This window comes from Lepidochelys olivacea (genome assembly GCF_965140295.1).
Source record: "Lepidochelys olivacea isolate rLepOli2 genome assembly, chromosome: 8".
NCBI classification, from domain to species: Eukaryota; Metazoa; Chordata; order Testudines; family Cheloniidae; genus Lepidochelys; species Lepidochelys olivacea.
In genome coordinates, this window is record NC_140418.1 from 104474903 (window position 1) to 104497741 (window position 22839).

At 43.5% G+C, this 22839-nt stretch overlaps 1 protein-coding gene and 1 long non-coding RNA gene across 4 annotated transcripts in view; one reads left to right on the top strand and one right to left on the bottom strand.

Moving 5' to 3' along the window:
- The window catches only part of MAST2 (microtubule associated serine/threonine kinase 2), a 402444-nt gene that overhangs the window by 294369 nt on the left and 85236 nt on the right, over nucleotides 1–22839 (bottom strand). The gene's annotated exons all lie outside the window — the stretch shown is intronic.
- LOC311525581 overlaps nucleotides 14511–22839 on the top strand; it is a 43118-nt gene continuing 34789 nt past the window's right edge. Inside the window, exon 1 of the long non-coding RNA XR_014712814.1 lies at nucleotides 14511–14980. This is a non-coding gene — a long non-coding RNA (uncharacterized lncRNA). The remainder of the gene's footprint in view (nucleotides 14981–22839) is intronic.

The following is a 22839-nucleotide window of genomic DNA, read 5'->3' on the forward strand; positions in this document are numbered from 1 at the left end:
AATAATAATTCCTGTGATGCTATATAAAAAGGAAGATAACTAGTTACACTCGTACCCTCACCACTGTTACAAGTTTGTAATAAATCTTGTGCAAAGTATGTCATGTAAGCTATCAATGAAAAAGTTAGACTGCCAAGTATTATCCTGTTTAAATCCATGTATCATCTATGTATATGTAGTTATGAATATGTGCCATGTGTTTGTATCTCAAACGTTGTTTTCTTGGGTGACACCCCAAGACAGATTTGCATCAAGACTAGTGTTAGCCGACGGCCAAGGATGTTTGGTGAGGTGCCAGCTATGCCCGTTTATACCATCCGTGACTTTAACTGCTAGAGCTCAGAGCTCCTTCGCAGCGGGCAGTCAATACTGACTGACAGGTGCCCCAATGGCAGCACTAAGAGCCTCTCCACACCCGTGACTTTAACTGCTAGAGCTCAGAGCTCCTTCGCAGCGGGCAGCCAGGATTGACTGACAGGTGCCCCAAGAGTTTGCCCCGTGGAGGCGGCACAACTCAACGCTAGGCTCTTAGTACTCTCACCTAATGGCCAGGCTTTAGAGCCAAAACGGCTGAGGTTCTTTAATTGTGTTGGCTGCTTTACAGTAAACCAGAGAAAACAAGTCAGGCTTATGCATAAATGGTTACCAAAAATTTATTAAGCTAGATTCTAATCATGTGGTTACAAAATTGCTAGTGCCTACTTATTTAAATGTAGAGATGTTACACACACAAACAAGTTACAAAACTGAAGCCACAATCCCAAAGAAAAGAAAACAAAGTATAGAGCTCTATTTCAAAATATGTGTACACTAAAGATAGGAGATCAGGTGTGGGTGCTTCTTACCCTCCTTGCATCTCTCGATTCCAGCGGTGCCAAGCCAGGATCGGTCACTCAATTCCGCGGAAAGACGAATAAGGGACAAGGCGTAGGGACCCTCTTAGCTGCAGAAGCCTTGGGAGGCTGTCACTTATCTGACCAGCAGATAGATAGTGAAAAGCACTCAAAAATCATGGTGCTGTAGGTCCCCTACTTATACCTCTGTACTCCTTTATTCTCTTTCTCCTTTCTTATGCCAAATTGAGGCTGGTCTGTCGGGGTGACGCCAGCTTTCGCAAGAGTAGTTTACACTTGCAAAGGAGAGAAACAATAAGTGTCGACGACTGGACATTTCTTTTATCAGGGTAAATATTTTCCCAACTAGGATGTTGGTGTGTGTGCATCACGCTATTTAGTAGGGGCTAAGAGCCATGTCTGTCACAGGGCCTCTGCCTGCTGTGAGTTTAATCGTTGTATCTGTTCCCAGAGGCACATTGTAGCAGCACACCTGTGCTTTCACAGCTTCAAAGGCTGTGCTGGAATATATGTTAAGTGCCCTGTTCCTGCTTCCTCCTGTGTTTCCAGCAATGCTGGTCTGAGAGGGGGGGGGCTGGCTGTCTGGCTACATTCCACCCCCTGATGCACCACACTACATCCCAGATTGCAAGGTGGCGGTGATGCCAGCACCTCTTGCCCTCCTTGGGGAAATCTAGAAATACCCAACAACCAAATTAGAGGATGAGGGTTCGCGGAATTGGGTAGGATCCCTTTTTAGCTCTAGGTATCTGATTTGTGTGGAGGACAGAGCAGTTTGAATCAAACGCTTCATAATACATAAAGTTACACAAAAAACAATTACAATAATTAAAATGGTTAAAACAGTATTCACAACCGAATGTAAAAACGGGGAGAGGGAGAATCCCAAGTGTTGAGCTAACCATTGCATCCATGAGGTTTGTCCATTCTCAGCCACTGCATGTAAAATTTTAACTGCACCTTTAATAGCAACCACATCTTGCTCTATTTGCCCTGAATGATTTACATAAAAACAACAAGATTGGTTGATGACAGCACACACTCCTCCTTGCTGGGCTAGGGTAGCGTCCAGTGCTATTCTGTTCTGCAGAGCATATCGGGCCACAGACTGAAGTTGTTCATTTAAAAGCCCTAATGCATCAGCAGTATGATTCAGAGCAATTTCCAATTGTCCAGAAACATTTGCTATTGCCATCTCGAGCTCAGTTATACCTAACCAAGGTATAAGTGCACGTGTAAATCGGTGAAAACCAGAGGGCCGTTCAATCAGGGGGTTGTAGGTGAACTTTCGTTTGGACCGGTGTATAAAACTTCCCAGATTTGTTATTCTGGGGGCATTAACATGAGGGTGTACTGTTAGTCCCTCGGGTACTGCATGTCCCAGTGAACACCTTCCAGTCCAACCTACAGGGAGATATTTATATGCCTTGTCCCCACAAATAAAGAACAAGCCAGGTTCTTTACTAAGAATAGGTGAATAAGGTCCTCTGTGCCACCTGCCCCCCTCAGGTTTAGGTATGGGTTGGTGATATGGAACACAATATCCCATCTTAATGTTAGTACAGAGCAAAACTATTAACAAATCTTCTAAAATTTGATCTGAGCGAAAAAGTCCATTTTCATTACACTGATCTAATAAGGAGTTAATAGATTTGATTAGCAATGGGTTATAAATGTGTCCGGAACTGGGAATAAAGAACAGTGATTGGTCATACCAATCTCTGCTTTCAGGGTATCTACTCATATTCAGGGGAACAATTGTGGCATTATATATGCTAAAAAGGGGTCTATGTTCAAGTGTGCCATTGATGGGACCTTTCCAACATTTTAAAGTTCTTTTGTCGCTCATGGGTGGGTAGGTAGTCCAACCCCCACTTTTCTGATCAAATACAATTGTATGGGCACATTGCTGCTTATCTAGACTACCCATTTGTATGTCACCCTGAGTTTCAAAACAAATAGGGTATACTTCTTTAGATGATCCCGTTACATATTCCACAGGCTGTCCCCAAACAGTGCGATGCCATTGTCCCACCTCCCCCGAGTCATTGCGAGGGTTGTTGGTGTACCATGCTGGTCCCCACTGAAAGATGTCGCTTTTGTTCCACCAATCATTTAGGCTGAGTGGTACAAATTCAAGTCCCAGTGCATTGGTTGAATCTAGCAAGGTGCACATCCAGCCATTTGTAGCACCAGCAGCTGAGGCGATGGTTTGGATTGCTCCCCGAAGAGGATGTTCTGGTATTGCCAAGGTGACTGGAGCCAACAGAAGGATCATGAGGGCTTGCAGGAACATATCTCTGGTGGGTCGTGTTCTAGCTAAAAAAACTTATTTTAAAACCAAAAGCAAAAATTACACCTGCTATTATAAGTAATGGCAAATATATCAACAGTCCATAGTAGTCTCTAGTGATCAAACAGGTCTGCTGCATGATCCATTTTGCTGACAGGTTAGCTGGCAGGTTGCTCGGAACGATGGGACCATTCCTGCAATAAATCACATGGTCAGCCGGTCTTGGATGCGATCCAAGCCTCTGTAATGGTTATTAGCCTTTTATCAGCATTTAAGGCACTCCATACACCTTTCTCTTTATAGGCATGCAAAACGCAGGTAAAGGTTCCCAGGGCTGGGTGTTTAATCACAACAGTGTCTCCGGGGGCATACTTGGAACTGTGCAGTGGTGTTCTGGCAGGGGAGATAGCTTTCCCTGTAGGGAAGAATCCCCTGCTGATTGGACTTCCTGTAGGAGTCTGTCTGTTGTTTAATCTCTGCACCACTTCGTCCAGTCTGTCTCCCCATGTGCCATCAGTAGGCTTCAAGTGATTCTTTAGCAACCCATTCCATCGCTCGACCATGCCATTAGATTGAGGTCGATATGGAAGGTGGAAGGTCCATTGGACTCCATGGTTAAGGGTCCATTCCCTTACAAGTTTATTCTTAAAATGCGAACCATTATCTGATTGGATTTCTTGAGGCATTGGGACAATTGCTGTTAAGCGGTTTAGTCCCATAACTGTGGACAACCCCGTTGCCAATCGGGTTGGATATGCAAAACCAATCCCTGAAACAATTTCTACTCCAGTCAAGATGTATTTCCACCTCTGCCTTGTAGTGGGCAGTGGTCCGACATAGTCGACCTGCCAGGTTGCCCATAGTGTTTTTCCATCTCTTAGCCTGGCAAACCTTTGTCCTTCTACTATATGTTTTCTAGTCTCAGCACAAATAGTGCAGGCTTGTACCAGGTCTCTAGCCTGTCTGTGGGTGATAGGCCACCCCCTGATATGTGCTTGCCGCACTAACTCATCACTTCCTGTGTGTCCTAAATTATCATGTAACCATGAATATAAGCGTTCCCATTCTACTTGTGTGGTAAAGAGCTGGGCAGCTGCATCAGCTAAATTGTTTAACTGTGCAGCTGGGGTATTATTCCTCTGATGAGCTGAGACATGTCCTATAGACAGGGGTTGTTGCAGGGCATGCTGATATAACCACTTCCAGTATTCCAGTCCCCAGACTGGTTTACCTCCTATTTCCCAGTGGTTATTTTTCCAGTTAGTGATCCACTGAGTGGCACCTGCCCATACCGCATAGGAGTCCGTATATACTGCGGTGGCTCCTGCTTCACAGGCCAGTTTAATTGCAGCCAATTCTGCAAGTTGTGCTGACCCATCAATTTCAGCAGTTAGGGCTGCTGCAGAGGTGTCTGCAGGCACTGCTGCAGCTTTTCCCTTCCATTTTCCTTTTACCAGCCTGGCACTGCCATCAGTGAACCATACTCCCTCAGGCTTAGAAGGATCAAATGGGGCAGCATCCTTAATGGGAGACTGCTGTGGAGGCAGGCGGTATTCATCAGGCATTCCTACTTTCCATAGGGATTCCTGAATCATAGTGGGGTTTTGTGCAGTGTCTGCACTCCCTACCCTGTGGTGTATGTAAAGTGCCCATCTTTGGATAGTCATCTTTTGTGCTACACCAGGTGGTAACTTTTTCCCTTCCAATATAGGTTTAATGATTGGAAGAGGAGTGTGAATTGTGATGTCCTTATCCTGAGTTAATTCCTCAGTTTCTCTCAAGGCTGTGTAAGCTGCCAGAAGCACCTTCTCATAAGGTGTGTAGTTAGCCTGTGACCCTTGCCATGACTTGGAACCAAACTGAATTGGTCGTCTGGGAGCAGTGTCACTTTCTTGCCAGAGAGCATAAGACATTCCAGTGGCTCCCACAGTTAGGTACAAATGGAATGGGGCTTCAGGATGTATGGGACCCAGAGCCTGATAGGTGTGTATCTCCCCTATCAGTTGCCTGAGGGCTTCCTCATGGGCAGGAGCCCATTCCCAGGCAGCACTTTTCTTTAACAAATTGTACAATGGTCTGGCTATAATGGCAAAGCCAGGTACATGTTTTCTCCAAAACCCCAGGGTTCCCAAAATCTGTCTCAATTGATCTTTACTTTCAGGGGAGGGTGCCTGATTTAGCTCTTGCACAGTGTCATTAGGCACAGACCTCCTACCTCCCATCCATACAGTACCTAAGAATTTTATCTCTTGGGAGGGACCTTGGCATTTCTCAGCTGGTAACTCTAAATTAAGGGCTTCTAGTGCTCCTTTGATTTGATTCATAGCCTCCTGTACCTCTTCTGAGGTTTTCCCACCTATTAAGATGTCATCAATGTATTGCACAGTTTGTACATTGTGTGGCAGTATAAGGTCATCTAGGACCTTTGCCAGTGCCCCATGGCAAATAGTGGGTGAGTGTTTAAACCCTTGTGGCATTCGGGTAAAAGTGTATTGTACACCTTTCCAAGTAAAAGCAAATCTTTCCTGGTCAGCTGGTTGCAAAGGGACCATGAAGAACATGTCCTTTACATCTAATACTGCTAGCCAGGGTTTATCCCAGGTTTGTATGGTGTTTACAATATCTGTTATGCTAGGGACTGCTGCAGTTAATGGTCCAGTGTTACTGTTTAGCTTCCTATAGTCTATAGTGAGTCTCCATTTGCCATTTGGTTTCTTGATGGGCCACACAGGAGAATTAAAGCGAGAGTGGGTACGAATTAAAATTCCTCGCTGTTCCAAATCTTTGATCAGGTCAGTAACAGGGCTTATGGCCTCAGCTGGGACATTATACTGCTTTATGTTTGTTACTGTTGAGGGCGGGAGAGCAGGTGCGCTGCTAAGTAAGTTTACAGAATAGTGGGGAGGGCTTTCCTCTTCCAGGTGGGTGGCATGAGGAACAGAACTGACTCCAAAAGCCCATCTTTCCCCATTAATCCTTCCCTTCTTTCCTCTTAAAACGTCCATGCCCAGTATGTTGGCATTGCCCAAAATCACCTCATATTTTCGGGGCTGATGGTGGGGTTGCAAGGGGATATCCAGTTTTATCTTAACTAATGGGTAAGTTATGGTACTGCCATTTACCCCTGTAACAAGTACCTGCTTTCCGCCAGTAGGTGGCGAGCCCTGAAAACTTTCTCGCTTAATCATGGACCTTTGAGCCCCTGTGTCCATTAAGAAAGGAATAATGTGTTTGTCATTTACAGTTACATGTATCCGGGGGTCTTTTGCTGTTGTTTTCTCCTCTTTGGATTTAAGCTGGTTTATTAGGAGAGGAGATTGGCCCCCGCAAGCTAGTTTCCCTGCTCTGGTAATTCTTGCAGTTGCTGCAGCAATGGAGTATACCGGGTGTCTGCAGGTGGGGAAAGAGGAGAGAGCTGCAGAGGTGCACTGGGAGTAGCATGAGTTGTCTCCCAGTCAGCTCTTTTAAAGGTGGTGAATAATTTTAGCCGCTCTGTGGGCAGTCCATTTATCACATCTCTGGGATAACCTAAAGCCAGACATTGTCTCCACAACTTGGCTCTAAGCTCCTTTTCCTCCTGGGTTGGCTCTCGCTTGTTTTTATGTCCTTTAGATGGTGCCCCCTTGTTTCCCTGAAGGGAACACATCTTAGCTTTGCCTGTCAGTGCTCTGATGTCTCCAAATTCTCTAAAGTATGACACCAGAAGGTTTAGCAGTGCCCGAAAGGTACTGTTATGTGCTGCAGCTTCTGATCTAAGGGACAGTGCCATAGCCCTGTGGTTACTCGGAACTCCCTTAAGCAGGGGTCTGAGATCATCTACATCTACCTGACCCTCCCATGGGCTTTCATAGGCTAACTCTTGAGGGTTTTGACCAAGCATGCTAATAACAGCCACAGTTAATAGAGCTGTTTTTACCTCATCTATGTTGGTCCAGTGCATTACTGTGGGTTCATCTCGGTCTGCTGGGTAAATACCTCTTGCCCATCGACAAGCCAGAGACCAAAGTGTTTTAGGGGTGTTCCCCTCTGAATGTTCCAGGAATATTCCTGCACCTAAGTTAAGGCGCTCAGTTTCTTGGGCTGTCAGGCGTATATATCCACCCCCAGTGTCCCAGAGGCGGACCAGCCACTCTATTATACCTTCCTCAGGCTTTTTAGCAAAATCTCCCTGGATTGTTTTTAACTCCATGGGAGTATATTGGCGGGTGGTAATTTTGGTAAAGTGTGTTGGAGCTTTACTCCCTTTTCCCTTTTTACCTCCCTTCTTTGTTTTTGAAGAGGTGGATGGATAATTGTCATCCCCTTCTTCATCCAGCTCTGCCCCACTCAAATTTTCCTCATGTTCTTCTGATTTGTGATGTGTGATAGCTGGTCTTAATTTTACAGAGGGACCTTCCTCCTCAGAGGAGGGGGACTCATTTGCTGAATCCCAAATGTCTCCATCCCATTCCTCAGGGTCTAGCCAGAGAGCAGTCTCAACTTTAGCCCGGTTGATACTGCGTGTTTTAGTCTCCAGTTTTTCCCTTCGTTCTATCCCTTCTTTCTCAATTAAGGGAAGTAATCTTTTCTGAAGATGTTCCATATCCCTATTCAGTGTTCTTACTCTGGTATCTAAATTCTGGCATTCCTTGCGCAGTGTGTCCCTTTCCTGTTGCAGCCTATTAAATTCTATTGCCAGACCATTATAATCCTTACAGGCAGCTTGCCAAACGTTAGTAAGCAGCCATATACAAGCACCTTTTCCTTTCCCTTTCTTCATCTTGCAGGCAGTTCTCCAGTTACAGAAATGCTGCCAGATCTCTGCTGGTTTTCCCCAATATTTCTCCAGCAGTTCTTTGCTCCACAGAGGGTTTCCCCATCCCTCTTGGGTCAAACTTTTCTCTAGCTCAGGGAATTCTGTGGTGTTTATCATGACTGGTTTCATTGTGTTACTGTAGTGCAGCCTATATCACAATCCCACTTCTGACACCAATTTCTGTTAGCCGACGGCCAAGGATGTTTGGTGAGGTGCCAGCTATGCCCGTTTATACCATCCGTGACTTTAACTGCTAGAGCTCAGAGCTCCTTCGCAGCGGGCAGTCAATACTGACTGACAGGTGCCCCAATGGCAGCACTAAGAGCCTCTCCACACCCGTGACTTTAACTGCTAGAGCTCAGAGCTCCTTCGCAGCGGGCAGCCAGGATTGACTGACAGGTGCCCCAAGAGTTTGCCCCGTGGAGGCGGCACAACTCAACGCTAGGCTCTTAGTACTCTCACCTAATGGCCAGGCTTTAGAGCCAAAACGGCTGAGGTTCTTTAATTGTGTTGGCTGCTTTACAGTAAACCAGAGAAAACAAGTCAGGCTTATGCATAAATGGTTACCAAAAATTTATTAAGCTAGATTCTAATCATGTGGTTACAAAATTGCTAGTGCCTACTTATTTAAATGTAGAGATGTTACACACACAAACAAGTTACAAAACTGAAGCCACAATCCCAAAGAAAAGAAAACAAAGTATAGAGCTCTATTTCAAAATATGTGTACACTAAAGATAGGAGATCAGGTGTGGGTGCTTCTTACCCTCCTTGCATCTCTCGATTCCAGCGGTGCCAAGCCAGGATCGGTCACTCAATTCCGCGGAAAGACGAATAAGGGACAAGGCGTAGGGACCCTCTTAGCTGCAGAAGCCTTGGGAGGCTGTCACTTATCTGACCAGCAGATAGATAGTGAAAAGCACTCAAAAATCATGGTGCTGTAGGTCCCCTACTTATACCTCTGTACTCCTTTATTCTCTTTCTCCTTTCTTATGCCAAATTGAGGCTGGTCTGTCGGGGTGACGCCAGCTTTCGCAAGAGTAGTTTACACTTGCAAAGGAGAGAAACAATAAGTGTCGACGACTGGACATTTCTTTTATCAGGGTAAATATTTTCCCAACTAGGATGTTGGTGTGTGTGCATCACGCTATTTAGTAGGGGCTAAGAGCCATGTCTGTCACAGGGCCTCTGCCTGCTGTGAGTTTAATCGTTGTATCTGTTCCCAGAGGCACATTGTAGCAGCACACCTGTGCTTTCACAGCTTCAAAGGCTGTGCTGGAATATATGTTAAGTGCCCTGTTCCTGCTTCCTCCTGTGTTTCCAGCAATGCTGGTCTGAGAGGGGGGGGGCTGGCTGTCTGGCTACAACTAGCCAGCCTGCTTAATGGCCCATAAAGGACAATCAGCGCCCCCGAGTGAGCCCCTCCTGGAGATTTCAGAGTAACAGCCATGTTAGCCTGTCTTTGCAAAAAGAAAAGGAGTACTTGTGGCACCTTAGAGACTAACCAATTTATTTGAGCATGAGTTTTCGTGAGCTACAGCTCACTTCATCGGATGCATACCGTGGAAACTGCAGAAGACATTATATACACACAGAGACCATGAAACAATACCCCCTCCCACCCCACTGTCCTGCTGATAATAGCTTATCTAAAGTGATCATCAAGTTGGGCCATTTCCAGCACAAATCCAGGTTTTCTCACCCTCTGCCCCCCCCACACACACAAACCATCAGGAGAGTGAGTTGGGGGGGGGGGGGCGGAGGGTGAGAAAACCTGGATTTGTGCTGGAAATGGCCCAACTTGATGATCACTTTAGATAAGCTATTACCAGCAGGACAGTGGGGTGGGAGAGGGTATTGTTTCATGGTCTCTGTGTGTATATAATGTCTTCTGCAGTTTCCACGGTATGCATCCGATGAAGTGAGCTGTAGCTCACGAAAGCTCATGCTCAAATAAATTGGTTAGTCTCTAAGGTGCCACAAGTACTCCTTTCCTCCTGGTGATGTGTCAGAGAGCATTGAAGCAATGGCTGCCCCATGATTCAGCAAGGCATGCAAGGACATGTGATTTAAGACTCCATCTTTTTGCCACTTTCCATGCACTTGGACTGAAAGTATAAAATGAGACTGACATCACTTTATCTTCATTCCTGCTCCACATCTCTGGATGTGATTTCTAACAAAGGAGAGCTTTGAACAAAGGACCGATGGCCTCCAATCTAATGGGTGAACCAAAGAGACTTATTACAAACTATCAGATTTACTATCGCCATGAACCTGATCTATAGATTCTGAAATAAATTGTAATGTATAGGATTCCTTAAAACCATTTAACAACTCTTTTCTTTTTATTAAAGAATCTTTAATGTTTAGTTACTAATGGATTGACTACAAGTGTGGTATTTGGTAAGATCTAAAGTATGTATATTGACCTGGGGAGTGGCTGATCCTTTGGGATTAGAAGAACCTTATGTATGATGAATCTGATTTTCAGTAACCTCTCATCATAAAGACCAGAGATGTCTGGGTGGTGATGGGGCTGGCATGCCTAAGGGGACTGTGCTTTAGCTTCTTGTTAACCAGTGTGGTGATACAATTCACTTTTGTTACTAGTTTGTTGAACTCCAATGTTAGAATAACCACCAGTTTGGGGTGCGTTTGCCCTGTTTTTATCATCAGTATGTCCTGAATTTGGCACTCTCAGCTGTGACCCACACAAGGCACAGTCAAAATTCCAAAAGAGGAAAAATACCTAGGGCTGTTTAATTATGTAATTAATGCTTTATTTTAACAAAATTGCTTCCAAAAATTCTAAGCAATACAAGTTGCAAGCTGGTCTCTTTCAGATGCCTATCACCCACATAAAGTGATTCTTTGTCAATGAGTAGCACTCGACAAAACTAGTGACTTTTTTTCCCAAAAAAATATTCCAGTGAAATGTTTTCCAATTTACTTTTCATGATTCTGCAAGAAGTTTTTGGATACAGGGTATTTTTTAAAGTGAAGCTGAGGAAAACTCATAGGCCCCTTTTATACTAAATTCTCCAAGTAAAGTCTTGGGTTTTTAGTTTTTTGTTGTTGTTGAATATAAATTTTTCAACACTTACTCTTAAGATTCCAGTACTACTTGAAGATCAACATCTATGTTTAGGTTGCATAGCATTTTCCATTCTAAAAGATTCTTGAGACCTCTTTTGAAAAGCTTTAACATCTCCACTGTTTCAGCAGGCCTCTGAAATTCAGCATAACAAAGCTCTGGGGCTATACATACATGACAAGTTTGTCCCATAAAATTCCATTCAGGTTTGACAAGTTACAAAATCACCATTTCCCTTCCACTGCTAGCATTCCTCAGAAAAATTGTAGCAGTATGCCAAAACAACAACTTAACATGAACCTTATAAAAAACAAGACCCATGCATCTGCAAAGCAGCAACAGACGCTGAATTGGGAACACCAAGAAGCTGCCAGAGCTGTTGTAGCAGTGAAGGGGGGAAAAGGGAAGACAGCTCAGCCAGAACTAGCACATGACCCCAATGGCCCATCTCCCATAGTGGGAGCTGCCCAACTCTCAGAGAAAAGGAGAAGAAAAAGCCAGGCTGACCTCCTCCACACCTCTCCACACCCAGCACATGGCACTAATAGCCACCCATCCTCCGCATCTGGAATAACGTCCTGCTCCTGCTGCCAAATAATATAATTCATTATGTAACTCAAATTATAGAAGTCTGTGCTGAGGTGCTGAAGGTAATGCATGCCTGGGGTGTTACAGTTTCACATAACAGAATTTAGTTCTTACCTTTCTCTCTGCTTTTAAAGGAGTTAGGAAATGTGTATAACGCTACTGTCAAGGTTCCTCCCCCACTCTGAACTCTAGGGTACAGATGTGGGGACCTGCATGAAAAACCTCCTAAGCTTATCTTTACCAGCTTAGGTCAAAACTTCCCCAAGGTACAAAATATTACCCCCGTTATCCTTGGAATGGCCGCTACCACCACCAAACTAATACTGGTTACTGGGGAAGAGCTGTTTGGACGCGTCCTTCCCCCCAAAATACTTCCCAAAACCTTGCACCCCACTTCCTGGACAAGGTTTGGTAAAAAGCCTCACCAATTTGCCTAGGTGACTACAGACCCAGACCCTTGGATCTTAAGAACAATGAACAATCCTCCCAACACTTGCACCCCCCCCCCCTTTCCTGGGAAATGTTGGATAAAAAGCCTCACCAATTTGCATAGGTGACCACAAACCCAAACCCTTGGATCTGAGAACAATGAAAAAGCATTCAGTGTTTTACAAGAAGACTTTTAATAAAAAATAGAAGTAAATAGAAATAAAGAAATCCCCCCTGTAAAATCAGGATGGTATATATCTTACAGGGTAATTAGATTCAAAAACATAGAGAACCCCTCTAGGCAAAACCTTAAGTTACAAAAAAGATACACAGACAGAAATAGTTATTCTATTCAGCACAATTCTTTTCTCAGCCATTTAAAGAAATCATAATCTAACACATACCTAGCTAGATTACTTACTAAAAGTTCTAAGACTCCATTCCTGTTCTGTCCCCGGCCAAGACGACTACAGACAGACACAGACCCTTTGTTTCTCTCCCTCCTCCCAGCTTTTGAAAGTATCTTGTCTCCTCATTGGTCATTTTGGTCAGGTGCCAGCGAGGTTACCTTTAGCTTCTTAACCCTTTACAGGTGAGAGGAGCTTTCCCCTGGCCAGGAGGGATTTCAAAGGGGTTTACCCTTCCCTTTATATTTATGACAGCTACATTAAAAAAAAGTTACTTTGGTTGCAAACAAGTACTCCAAGGTTAGGAAATACCAGATTTATGCTTGCCAATACAGACTTAATTCTGCCCCTTTGGACATAGCCATGATAATACAGTTACTAATTACAAGATCACATACTAGTTTTCTACATAGGATCTCTGCTTCATTCAGTGCATATAAGATGGATGCACTAGGGGGCAGAATTAAGGCTGCATGGGCAACCTTGGAATCTAGCTGTGAAGATACAGGGCTGCTCTGAATTAATTTATGAATACGATGTGCGATACACAAATGTCCAATTATGGTAAGAGATGTGTTCTGTCTGACTATATGGAGTTGAGCCAAAAGGGACTGTTAGGAAAAACAAGCAGAAAACAAAACAGTGAGACACACCTCTGAATAAAGCACTTCAGGATCATTAAGAGAATATTAATTTGAGAAAGCCCCACTGTCTTGGTTCCAGTAAAGTTTAGAAAATTTATTTTCCCAAGGCTAGGAGTTTAAGATCAAAGGGACACTGAACAGTTAAAAAAAATCACTCAAATATAGACGCAAGAGTCCATTGTCTGCAGCTGTTCATGGAGCATAGGCCACCACATAGACAGGCTGTGCAGAAGTTGGGCATACCTGGCTAATGTCATGGGGAAGGTAAGCTTTAGGTAAACAGGCCTGTATATACACATTTTTATTGTTTGTAAACCCTTGTTCTCTGACACTATGAAGTTTTCCTACTGTTACCAATAAAAAAGCACCATCTTTTTAAAAAAGTTGTATAGTCACTCTGTCTACATCAGTGGTAACAGTTCCCAAAGGACAAAACTGCAGGTGCTGAATTTAAGGCCTGCATGACACCTAAAAATTAGATCAACCTTGATATGTCACACAGGGCTGTGAAGAATGTCATGCCTGTGCGACGAAGTTAAGTTGACGTATCCCCTATTATAGTCACTAGACTGACAAAGATTCTTAGGGGTTGTTCGTTTTTTTTAATAGAAATCTTTGACGACTTACTCTTAAGACTAAAAATTCTCCCATTAACCTAGCTATTACCTCTGGGAGAGGTGGATTACCAACTGTGGCAACCAGAGTCCAGATATCCCGGGGAGAGAATAGGGGGGGTTGAAACCCCATAGAATAAACAGCTGAATTAACTGATTGTATACAATGTTATCATAAAAATATGTCAAGTAAGGACTTTTACGCAAGCTTGTAATGATGTTCTGAAATTGACGGTCACTATGGGATATGTATACAGACTGTTATAAATGTGTGCGTGTTTGTGTATGTATTAGGCTGTCGATTAATCGCAGTTAACTCACAATTCATTCTAAAAAATTAATCGTGATCAATCACAGTTTTAATCGCACTGTTAAACAATACTATACCAATAGAAATGTATTAAATATTTTTGATGTTTTCTGACATTTTCAAATATATTTATTTCAATTCAACAGAATAAGAAGTGTACAGTGCTCACTTTATATTATTTTTATTACAAATATTTGCACTGCAAAAATGATAAAAGAAATTGTATTTTTCAGTTCACCTCTGACAGGGCGCCTGCCCCACACTGGCCCTGATAGAGTTAAAACCAGCCAAGGGAGGCTGACCAGCAGGCAGCCAATGGAGTGGCAGCAGGGCAAACAGCCAATTAGAGCAGCAGCTGCAAACAATTAGGACAGTGGCTGCAGACAATTAGGGTGGCAGCTGGGCCAGCCTATCAGGACCCCACTAGCCCATATAAAAAGAAGCTGCAGACCAGACCAAGCGAGTCTGCTGCAGAGAACCGTAGGGAAAAGACTGGCTTCCTATAGGGCTCCTGTCAGGCTGCCAGAACTTACAGGCTTGAGGCCCTGGAAAGAGGGCAAAGAAGCTGGAGCCAGAGGCAGGAGCCAAAAGAACTAAGGCTGCAGGGAATTGACCCAGGGACAGTGAGCTGAAAGGGAGAGGCAGTAGGAAGTTGCTGTTTGCAGGGTCCCTGGGCTGGAGCCTGGGCCCTCCACCAGCCACTGAAGGAGCGGCCCGGCTGTGGCTGCCGATGCAAGGAGTGACAAGACTCTGGTTGGAGGAGACCCCCAGAATGGGAGAAACCGATGGAGACACGGCCAGAAGACTGTGCCAAGAAGCAGACGCCAAGAAGAAGGAGCCGTAACGGGGCTGCAGGTGGTGGCAAGGATGGGAGAGCCACCACCACCCAAGGGCGCACCCACTGCAGCTGAGCTACTTCCCGAAACATCCAGCAGGAGGCGCCAGTGTGGTGAGTGACCCAGTGACAACCTCATGCAAGTACCGTAGTGCAATCTCTTTATTGTAAAAGCGCAACTTACAAATAGAGATTTTTTTTGGTACATATTTGCACTCAAAAACAAAACAATGCAAAACTTCATAGCCTACAAGTCCACTCAGTCCTACTTCTTGTGCAGCCAATCACTAAGATAAATAAGTTGGTTTACATTGACGGGAGATAATGCTGCCCCCTTCTTATTTACAATGTCATCTGAAAGTGAGAACAGGCATTTGCATGCCACTTTTGCAGCCGGTATTGCAAGATATTTACATGCCAGATATGCTAAACATTCGTATGCTCCTTCATGCTTCGGTCAATATTCCAGAGGACATGCTTCGATGCTGATGACACTCATTAAAAAAATAATGTGTTAATTAAATCTGTGACTGAACTCCTTGGGAGAGAATTTTATGTCTCCTGCTCTGTGTTTTACCCATATTCTGCCATATATTTCATGTTATAGCAGTCTTGGATGATGAACCAGCATGTTCGTTTCAAGAAAATTTTCACTGCAGATATAACAAAACACGAAGAAAGTACCAATGTGAGATTTCTAAAAACAGCTACAGCACTCAACCCAAGGTTTAAGAATCTGAAGTATCTTCCAAAATCTGAGAGGAACGAGGTGTGGAGCATGCTTTCAGAAGTCTTAAAAGAGCAACACTACGATGAGGAAACTACAGAACCCAAACCACCAAAAAAAAAAAAAAATAATCAACCTTCTGCTGGTGGCATCTGACTCAAATGATGAAAGTGAAGATGAGTTGGTCTGCACTGCTTTGGATCAATATCGAGCAGAACCCACCATCAGCATGGACGCATGTCCTCTGGAATCATGGCTGAAGCATGAAGAGACAAATCTTTAGCACATCTGACACATAAATATCAAACGCCAACTACAACAGCACCATGCGAACACCTGTTCTTACTTTCAGGTGACATTGTGAACAAGAAGCAGGCAGCGTTATCTCCTGCAAATGTAACCAAACTTGTTTGGCTGAGCGACTGGCTGATCAAAAAGTAGAACTGCGTGGACGTGTAGGCTCTACAGTTTCACATAGTTTTGTTTTTGAATGTAGTTATTTTTTCTACATAACTCTACATTTGTAAGTTCAACATGGTACATTTTCAGAGTAGCAGCCGTGTTAGTCTGTATTCGCAAAAAGAAAAGGAGTACTTGTGGCACCTTAGAGACTAACCAGTTTATTTGAGCATAAGCATCCGATGAAGTGAGCTGTAGCTCACGAAAGCTTATGCTCAAATAAATTGGTTAGTCTCTAAGGTGCCACAAGTACTCCTTTTCTTTTCATGGTACAGAGATTGCACCACAGTACTTGTATTAAGTGAATTGAAAAATACTATTTTTAGGTGCAAATATTTATAAAAAAATATAAAGTGAGCACTGTACACTTTGTATTCTGTGTTGTAATTCAAATCAATATATTTGAAAATGTTGGAAACATCCAAAAATATTGATATATAAGGGTGTTCTATTGTTTAACAGCACGATTAATCACACAATTTTTTTATTCACATGATTAATCTTAATTTTTTTTAATTGCTTGGCAGCCCATACGTATAAAGCCAACTGTGCTCCAACATTCAGATCCACCTCACAGTGGGGCAGTGAGCTGACAGGTGGGGAAGGGCTGCTTTCCCAACCAGAGGAAACTAGCTCCAAGCACATAGCAGTCTATCACTCAGGAAAAGACAAATGAGGGGCTATTAAAGTTAATGGTGAAAAACTGAAAACTTTAAACTGCAAAGAAAACCCCAGCCTTGGAAAACTAGGAACAGTGTTTTCCCCCACTTTCAATATCTAGTGGCTGAAAAAAAGAACGGCAAATGCTTAAAAATGAAAAGGATTTGAACTGAAGAGCATCCAGCAACTGAGGGATAGCACCTAGGCGGGAAACTGTCTGTAAAATGTTGGATCCCCTCTTTAGTGAGGGGGTACACTGGACAACAGTTCAAAGGCAATAGGTAACTTGTATCAGAAAAGGGATTTTTATCAAAATTTGGAAGTGTAAAGCCGGAGGTTACATCTTTGTTTATTTTCTGTGTAACTTGTCCGTGTTTGCTTCCACCTACTATTTTGTCTTTCAATCTGTGGTTTTCCTAGTAAATAAACTTTTTATTTTTACACCAGCAACTGTCTGGGCTGCAAGTTGTGTAGAGTGCACAAGCCAAAGCAATGTGGTGTCTGAAAGGTTGGTTTCACGCCTTCAGGGGTGACAAACAAGAACAGAAAGGTTTGAGTGTCTGATAGTTAGAAATTCAGTGTAGACAGATTTGGGGAGACTGAGGAATGGAAGGGCATATACAGTATGTATAGTTTGGATTATTTTTTCCAATGTGCATTACTTTGCACTTCCATTGAATTTCATCTGCCATTTTGTCACCCACTTTGGTGAGATCCCTTTAACTCTCTGCCACTAGCTTCGGATTTAATGATTTTGAGTAATTTTGTATCATCTGCAAACTTTGCTACCTCACTGTTCATAAATTATCTAGAAAAGGGGGTGAATGTTGAAAAGCACAGATCCCAAAATACAGATCCTTGGGGCACCCTGCTATTTATCTCTCTCCATTGTGAAAACTGACCATTACTACCCTTTGTTTCCTTTCTTTTAACCAGTTACTGATCCATAAAACAACCTTCTTCATATCCCAAGACAGCTTAGTCTCCCTAAGAGCCTTTGGTCAGAGACCTTGTCACAGGCTTTCTTTCCAATAGATCAACCTTGTCCACATAGAATCATAGAGTTGGAAGGGACCTCTGGAGGCCATCTAGTCCAACCCCCTGCCCAGAGCAGGACCAATCCCAACTAAATCATCCCAGCCAGGGCTTTGTCAAGCCTGACCTTAAAAACTTCTAAGGAAGGAGATTCCACCACCTCACTGGGTAACGCATTCCAGTGTTTCACCACCCTCCTAGTGAAAAAGTTTTTCCTAATATCCAACCTAAACCTCCCCCACTGCACCTTGAGACCATTACTCCTTGTCCTGTCATCTGCTATCACTGTGAATAGTCTAGATCCATCGTCTTTGGATCCACCTTTCAGGTCGTTAAAAGCAGCTATCAAATCCCCCCTCATTCTTCTCTTCTGTAGACTAAACAATCCCAGTTCCCTCAGCCTCTCCTCATAATTCATGTGTTCCAGTCCCCTAATAATTTTTGTTGCCCTTCGCTGGACTCTCTCCCATTTCTCCACATCCTTCTCGTAGTGTGGGGCCCAAAACCGGACACAGTACTCCAGATGAGGCCTCACCAATGTCGAACAGAGGGGAACGATCATGACCCTCAATCTGCTGGCAATGCCCCTACCTATACACCACAAAAGGCCATTGGCCTTCTTGATACCAAGGGCACACTGTCGACTCATACCCAGCTTCTCGTCCACTGTCACCCCTAGGTCCTTCTATGCAGAACTGCTGCCTAGCCATTCGGTCCCTAGTCTGTAGCGGTGCATTGGATTCTTCCGTCCTAAGTGCAGGACTCTGCTCTTGTCCTTGTTGAACCTCATCAGATTTCTTTTGGCCCAATCCTCCAATTTGTCTAGGGCCCTCTGTATCCTATCCCTCCCCTCCAGCATATCTACCACTCCTCCCAGTTTAGTGTCATCCGCAAACCTGCTGAAGGTGCAATCCACACCATCCTCCAGATCATTTATGAAGATATTGAACAAAACCGGCCCCACGACCGACCCTTGGGGCACTCCACTTGACACCGGCTGCCAACTAGACATGGAGCCATTGATCACTACCCGTTGAGCCCGACAATCTAGCCAACTTTCTACCCACTTTTTTGTCCTTCATCCAGCCCATACTACTCTAACTTGCTGGCAAGAATACTGTGGGAGACCGTGTCAAAAGCTTTGCTAAAGTCAAGGAATAACACATCCACTGCTTTCCCTTCATCCACAGAGCCAGTTATCTCATCATAGAAGGCAATTAGATTAGTCAGGCATGACTTGCCCTTGGTGAATCCATGCTGACTGTTCCTGATCACTTTCCTCTTGTCTAAGTGCTTCAGAATTGATTCCTTGAGGACCTGCTCCATGATTTTTCCAGGGACTGAGGTGAGGCTGACAGGCCTGTAGTTCCCAGGATCCTCCTTCTTCCCCTTTTCAAAGATGGGCACTACATTAGCCTTTTTCCAATCTTCCGGGACTTCCCCCGATTGCCATGAGTTTTCAGAGATAATGGCCAATGGCTCTGCAATCACATCAGCCAATTCCTTTAGCACTCTCGGATGCAACGCATCCGGCCCCATGGACTTGTGCATGTCCAATTTTTCTAAATATGTTTGAAATGTTTATTGTACATGTTTATTGACACCCTCAAAGAATCTTAGTAGATTTGTAAAGGGAAATCATGCCTCACCAAAGTCATGTTGACGCTTCCTCAACACACGATGTTCATAGAATCATAGAATATCAGGGTTGGAAGGGACCCCAGAAGGTCATCTAGTCCAACCCCCTGCTCAAAGCAGGACCAATTCCCAGTTAAATCATCCCAGCCAGGGCTTTGTCAAGCCTGACCTTAAAAACCTCTAAGGAAGGAGATTCTACCACCTCCCTAGGTAACGCATTCCAGTGTTTCACCACCCTCTTAGTGAAAAAGTTTTTCCTAATATCCAATCTAAACCTCCCCCACTGCAACTTGAGACCATTACTCCTCGTTCTGTCATCTGCTACTATTGAGAACAGTCTAGAGCCATCCTCTTTGGAACCCCCTTTCAGGTAGTTGGAAAGCAGCCATCAAATCCCCCCTCATTCTTCTCTTCTGCAGGCTAAACAATCCCAGCTCCCTCAGCCTCTCCTCATAAGTCATGTGTTCTAGACCCCTAATCATTTTTGTTGCCCTTCGCTGGACTCTCTCCAATTTATCCACATCCTTCCTGTAGTGTGGGGCCCAAAACTGGACACAGTACTCCAGATGAGGCCTCACCAATGTCGAATAGAGGGGAACGATCACATCCCTCGATCTGCTCGCTATGCCCCTACTTATACATCCCAAAATGCCATTGGCCTTCTATGTTCATCTATGTGTCTGATAATTCTGTTCTTTACCATAGTTTCAGAACCAGGCAAACTGGTTCAAGTTACAGAGTAGCAGCCGTGTTAGTCTGTATCCACAAAAAGAAAAGGAGGACTTGTGGCACCTTAGAGACTAACAAATTTATCTGAGCATAAGCTTTCGTGAGCTGTAAGGTGCCACTGGTTCAAGTTAGGCTTACTGGCCTGTAATTCCCAGGATCACATCTGGAGCCTTTTGTAAAATTGGTGTTACATTATCTACCCTCCAGTCATCTGGTACAAAAGCTGATTTAAGTGACAGGATACGTACCACAGTTAGTAGTTCTGCAATTTCATATCTGAGTTCCTTCAGAACTACTGTTTAAATTATCAATTTGTTCCAAAACCACCTCCACCACATCTCAATCTGGGACAGTTCCTCAGATTTGTCACCAAAAAAAAAAAATGGCTCGGGTATGGGGATCTCCTTCACATCCTCTATAATGAAGACCAATGCAGTTGTAACTCAACTCCCGTCCACACACAAAAATCTCTTGTTCAAGTTAAGGGATGCTTTAAACTCAAACTACTTAGACGGCGGGGAGAGGGGGTGCATGCACATGAAGGGTATGAATCTTGTGTTGCTGAGGCTCAAGCTAGTGATGCAGCAGGGACACACCAACTTAACAACAATTTATCAGCAGCTAATTGAAACACTCTGTGCTGCTAAACAAATCACTAACTCTCGTGTTGCATTGAAGCGTGGGTCCTTCCAGTAGAGGTAGGCTAGTTGAGTGCTGTAACTCCTGTACTCACTCAAGCTAATTGCTGCAATAATTTAAGAGACTATGCTTACTCCTTCCACAAGACTTTAGAAAATAGGTTTTGGGGTTCTTTTAATCTTCAAACTACTTTTTTCTTTCACTAATTTCATGGCAATTAGAATTAGAGCAGAAAACCAGGGGTGAGGTTCTGTGCTGTGCTTCTAGTTATGGTAGTTTTAACCACCTTTGCTCTCTCTCAATACTGGGTTGTTTAAAGGGATGGAGAGGCCCCGGCATAACTTATACAGCCCTGAGGTCTTAGTTCCAACAACATTGCTAGCTTGCCTTATGAGTCACTATGCTACCTTGAATCTCTGCAACACCTGCCCCTGCCGAAAATACCCAATTACTCCTAGTGCATGGTATTGCAAGGGAGTCCTTGGGGTCTTATGACTGTCTTGTACCATGCCTGCACCAGGGGAATCTTCCCCAAGTCAGATATGATGCTTTTAGAGCCCTTTGGTTCTGCCAGAGCCCTTGAAAGTAGCAAGGACAAAACGGGACTAAGAATTTCACCCTAGGCTCCAAAAGTTGTGAGAGCCCTGTCATCAGTAAAGAATGAGACACACAGTGCTACCACGATTTTCTATTCTCAAAACTGTAGGAGCTCTACAGCTATATAAAGACTAAGGCCCCGATGCCACAATTCCTTGCACACGGTGCATACCACTGTAACCTGCAGGGATGCACTGCAGGACTGGGGCCCAACTTTCCATTCAAGCCACAGATGGGACACCACTTGATACAACTTTAATAGCTTCAGACAACAATCTGACTTTTTTTTATTAAGCTATGCTCTAGAGCAACTATTTGTTTTGAAATTTAAAAAACATGAGTTGTTCTGCAATTGTTTCACAGTATTAAGATCTCATATTGCCTTGTTTTAAATCAGTATAAATTTGGGGGCATGAAGTAGAAACAGGCTCTTTGTTTCTCTGTAAATCTTAGTAAGTTTGCAAGTTTCTTTTGTGGCTATTTTTTTTTATATATATTGTTCTTCAGAGGAGTTCATAGGTACCTGAATACTGAGATACAGAATAATAAATTATGTAATACCAAGCAAACAGAAAGCTTCCATGTAGTTTAGGACTAAAACTTGAGCTATTCAAAAACTATTTAAAATATACAGACCTTTAAAAGTTCTCCTCAAACTCCAAGAAATAAAAAATAACCCTAATTTTGAGGGAAAAGATATTGAACTATAGAAGTATAATAAAAAGTTAAAAATAATCAACAAAGCAAATAATGGTTTAACTTATTATTATTATTATTATAGCAACATAATCTAGAGGTCTCAGTACAGAGAAGGAGAGTTGTACCCCAAACAAATAGGTTTCCTGGTCCAAAGACTAGAAATTATAGGGCACAAGCTGGTACCATAAAGGAAAATACACTCTAAATACAGAGTGGCTGACCATCAATACACTGATGCAGTATTAAATTACCATTTTCTAGCGAAGCAGGTGTATGGTTTCTGCAACACCTACATGCAAAAAGAGGACGGGGTGTTACAAAGAGCAAAACAGTTGGTGTTACTTGAACAGGAGATAGTCTTCTGAAACAACCGATTTAACCAGGCCCCTTTACTTTTAGGGGAAAAAACCACAGAATCATAGGACTGGAAGGGACTTTGAGAGACTAAGCATTATCTATTCTAGACCATTCCTGACAGATGTCTGTCCAACCTGCTCTTAAAACTCTCCAGTGATAGAGATTCCACAACCTCCCTAGGCAATTTATTCCAGTGCTTACCCAGCCTGAGAGGAAGTTTTTCTTAAGGTACAGCCTAAACCTCCCTTGCTGCAATTTAAGCCCACTGCTTCTTGTCCTATCCTCAGAGGTTAACAAAAACTATTCTTCTCCCTTCTCCTTGTAACAACCTTTTACAATAACAGTTTTCAAGTACATGTCTCCCCTCAGTCTTCTCTTTTCCAGACTGAAAAAATTGGGTTTGTTTAATCTGCCCTCACAGGTCATGTTTTCT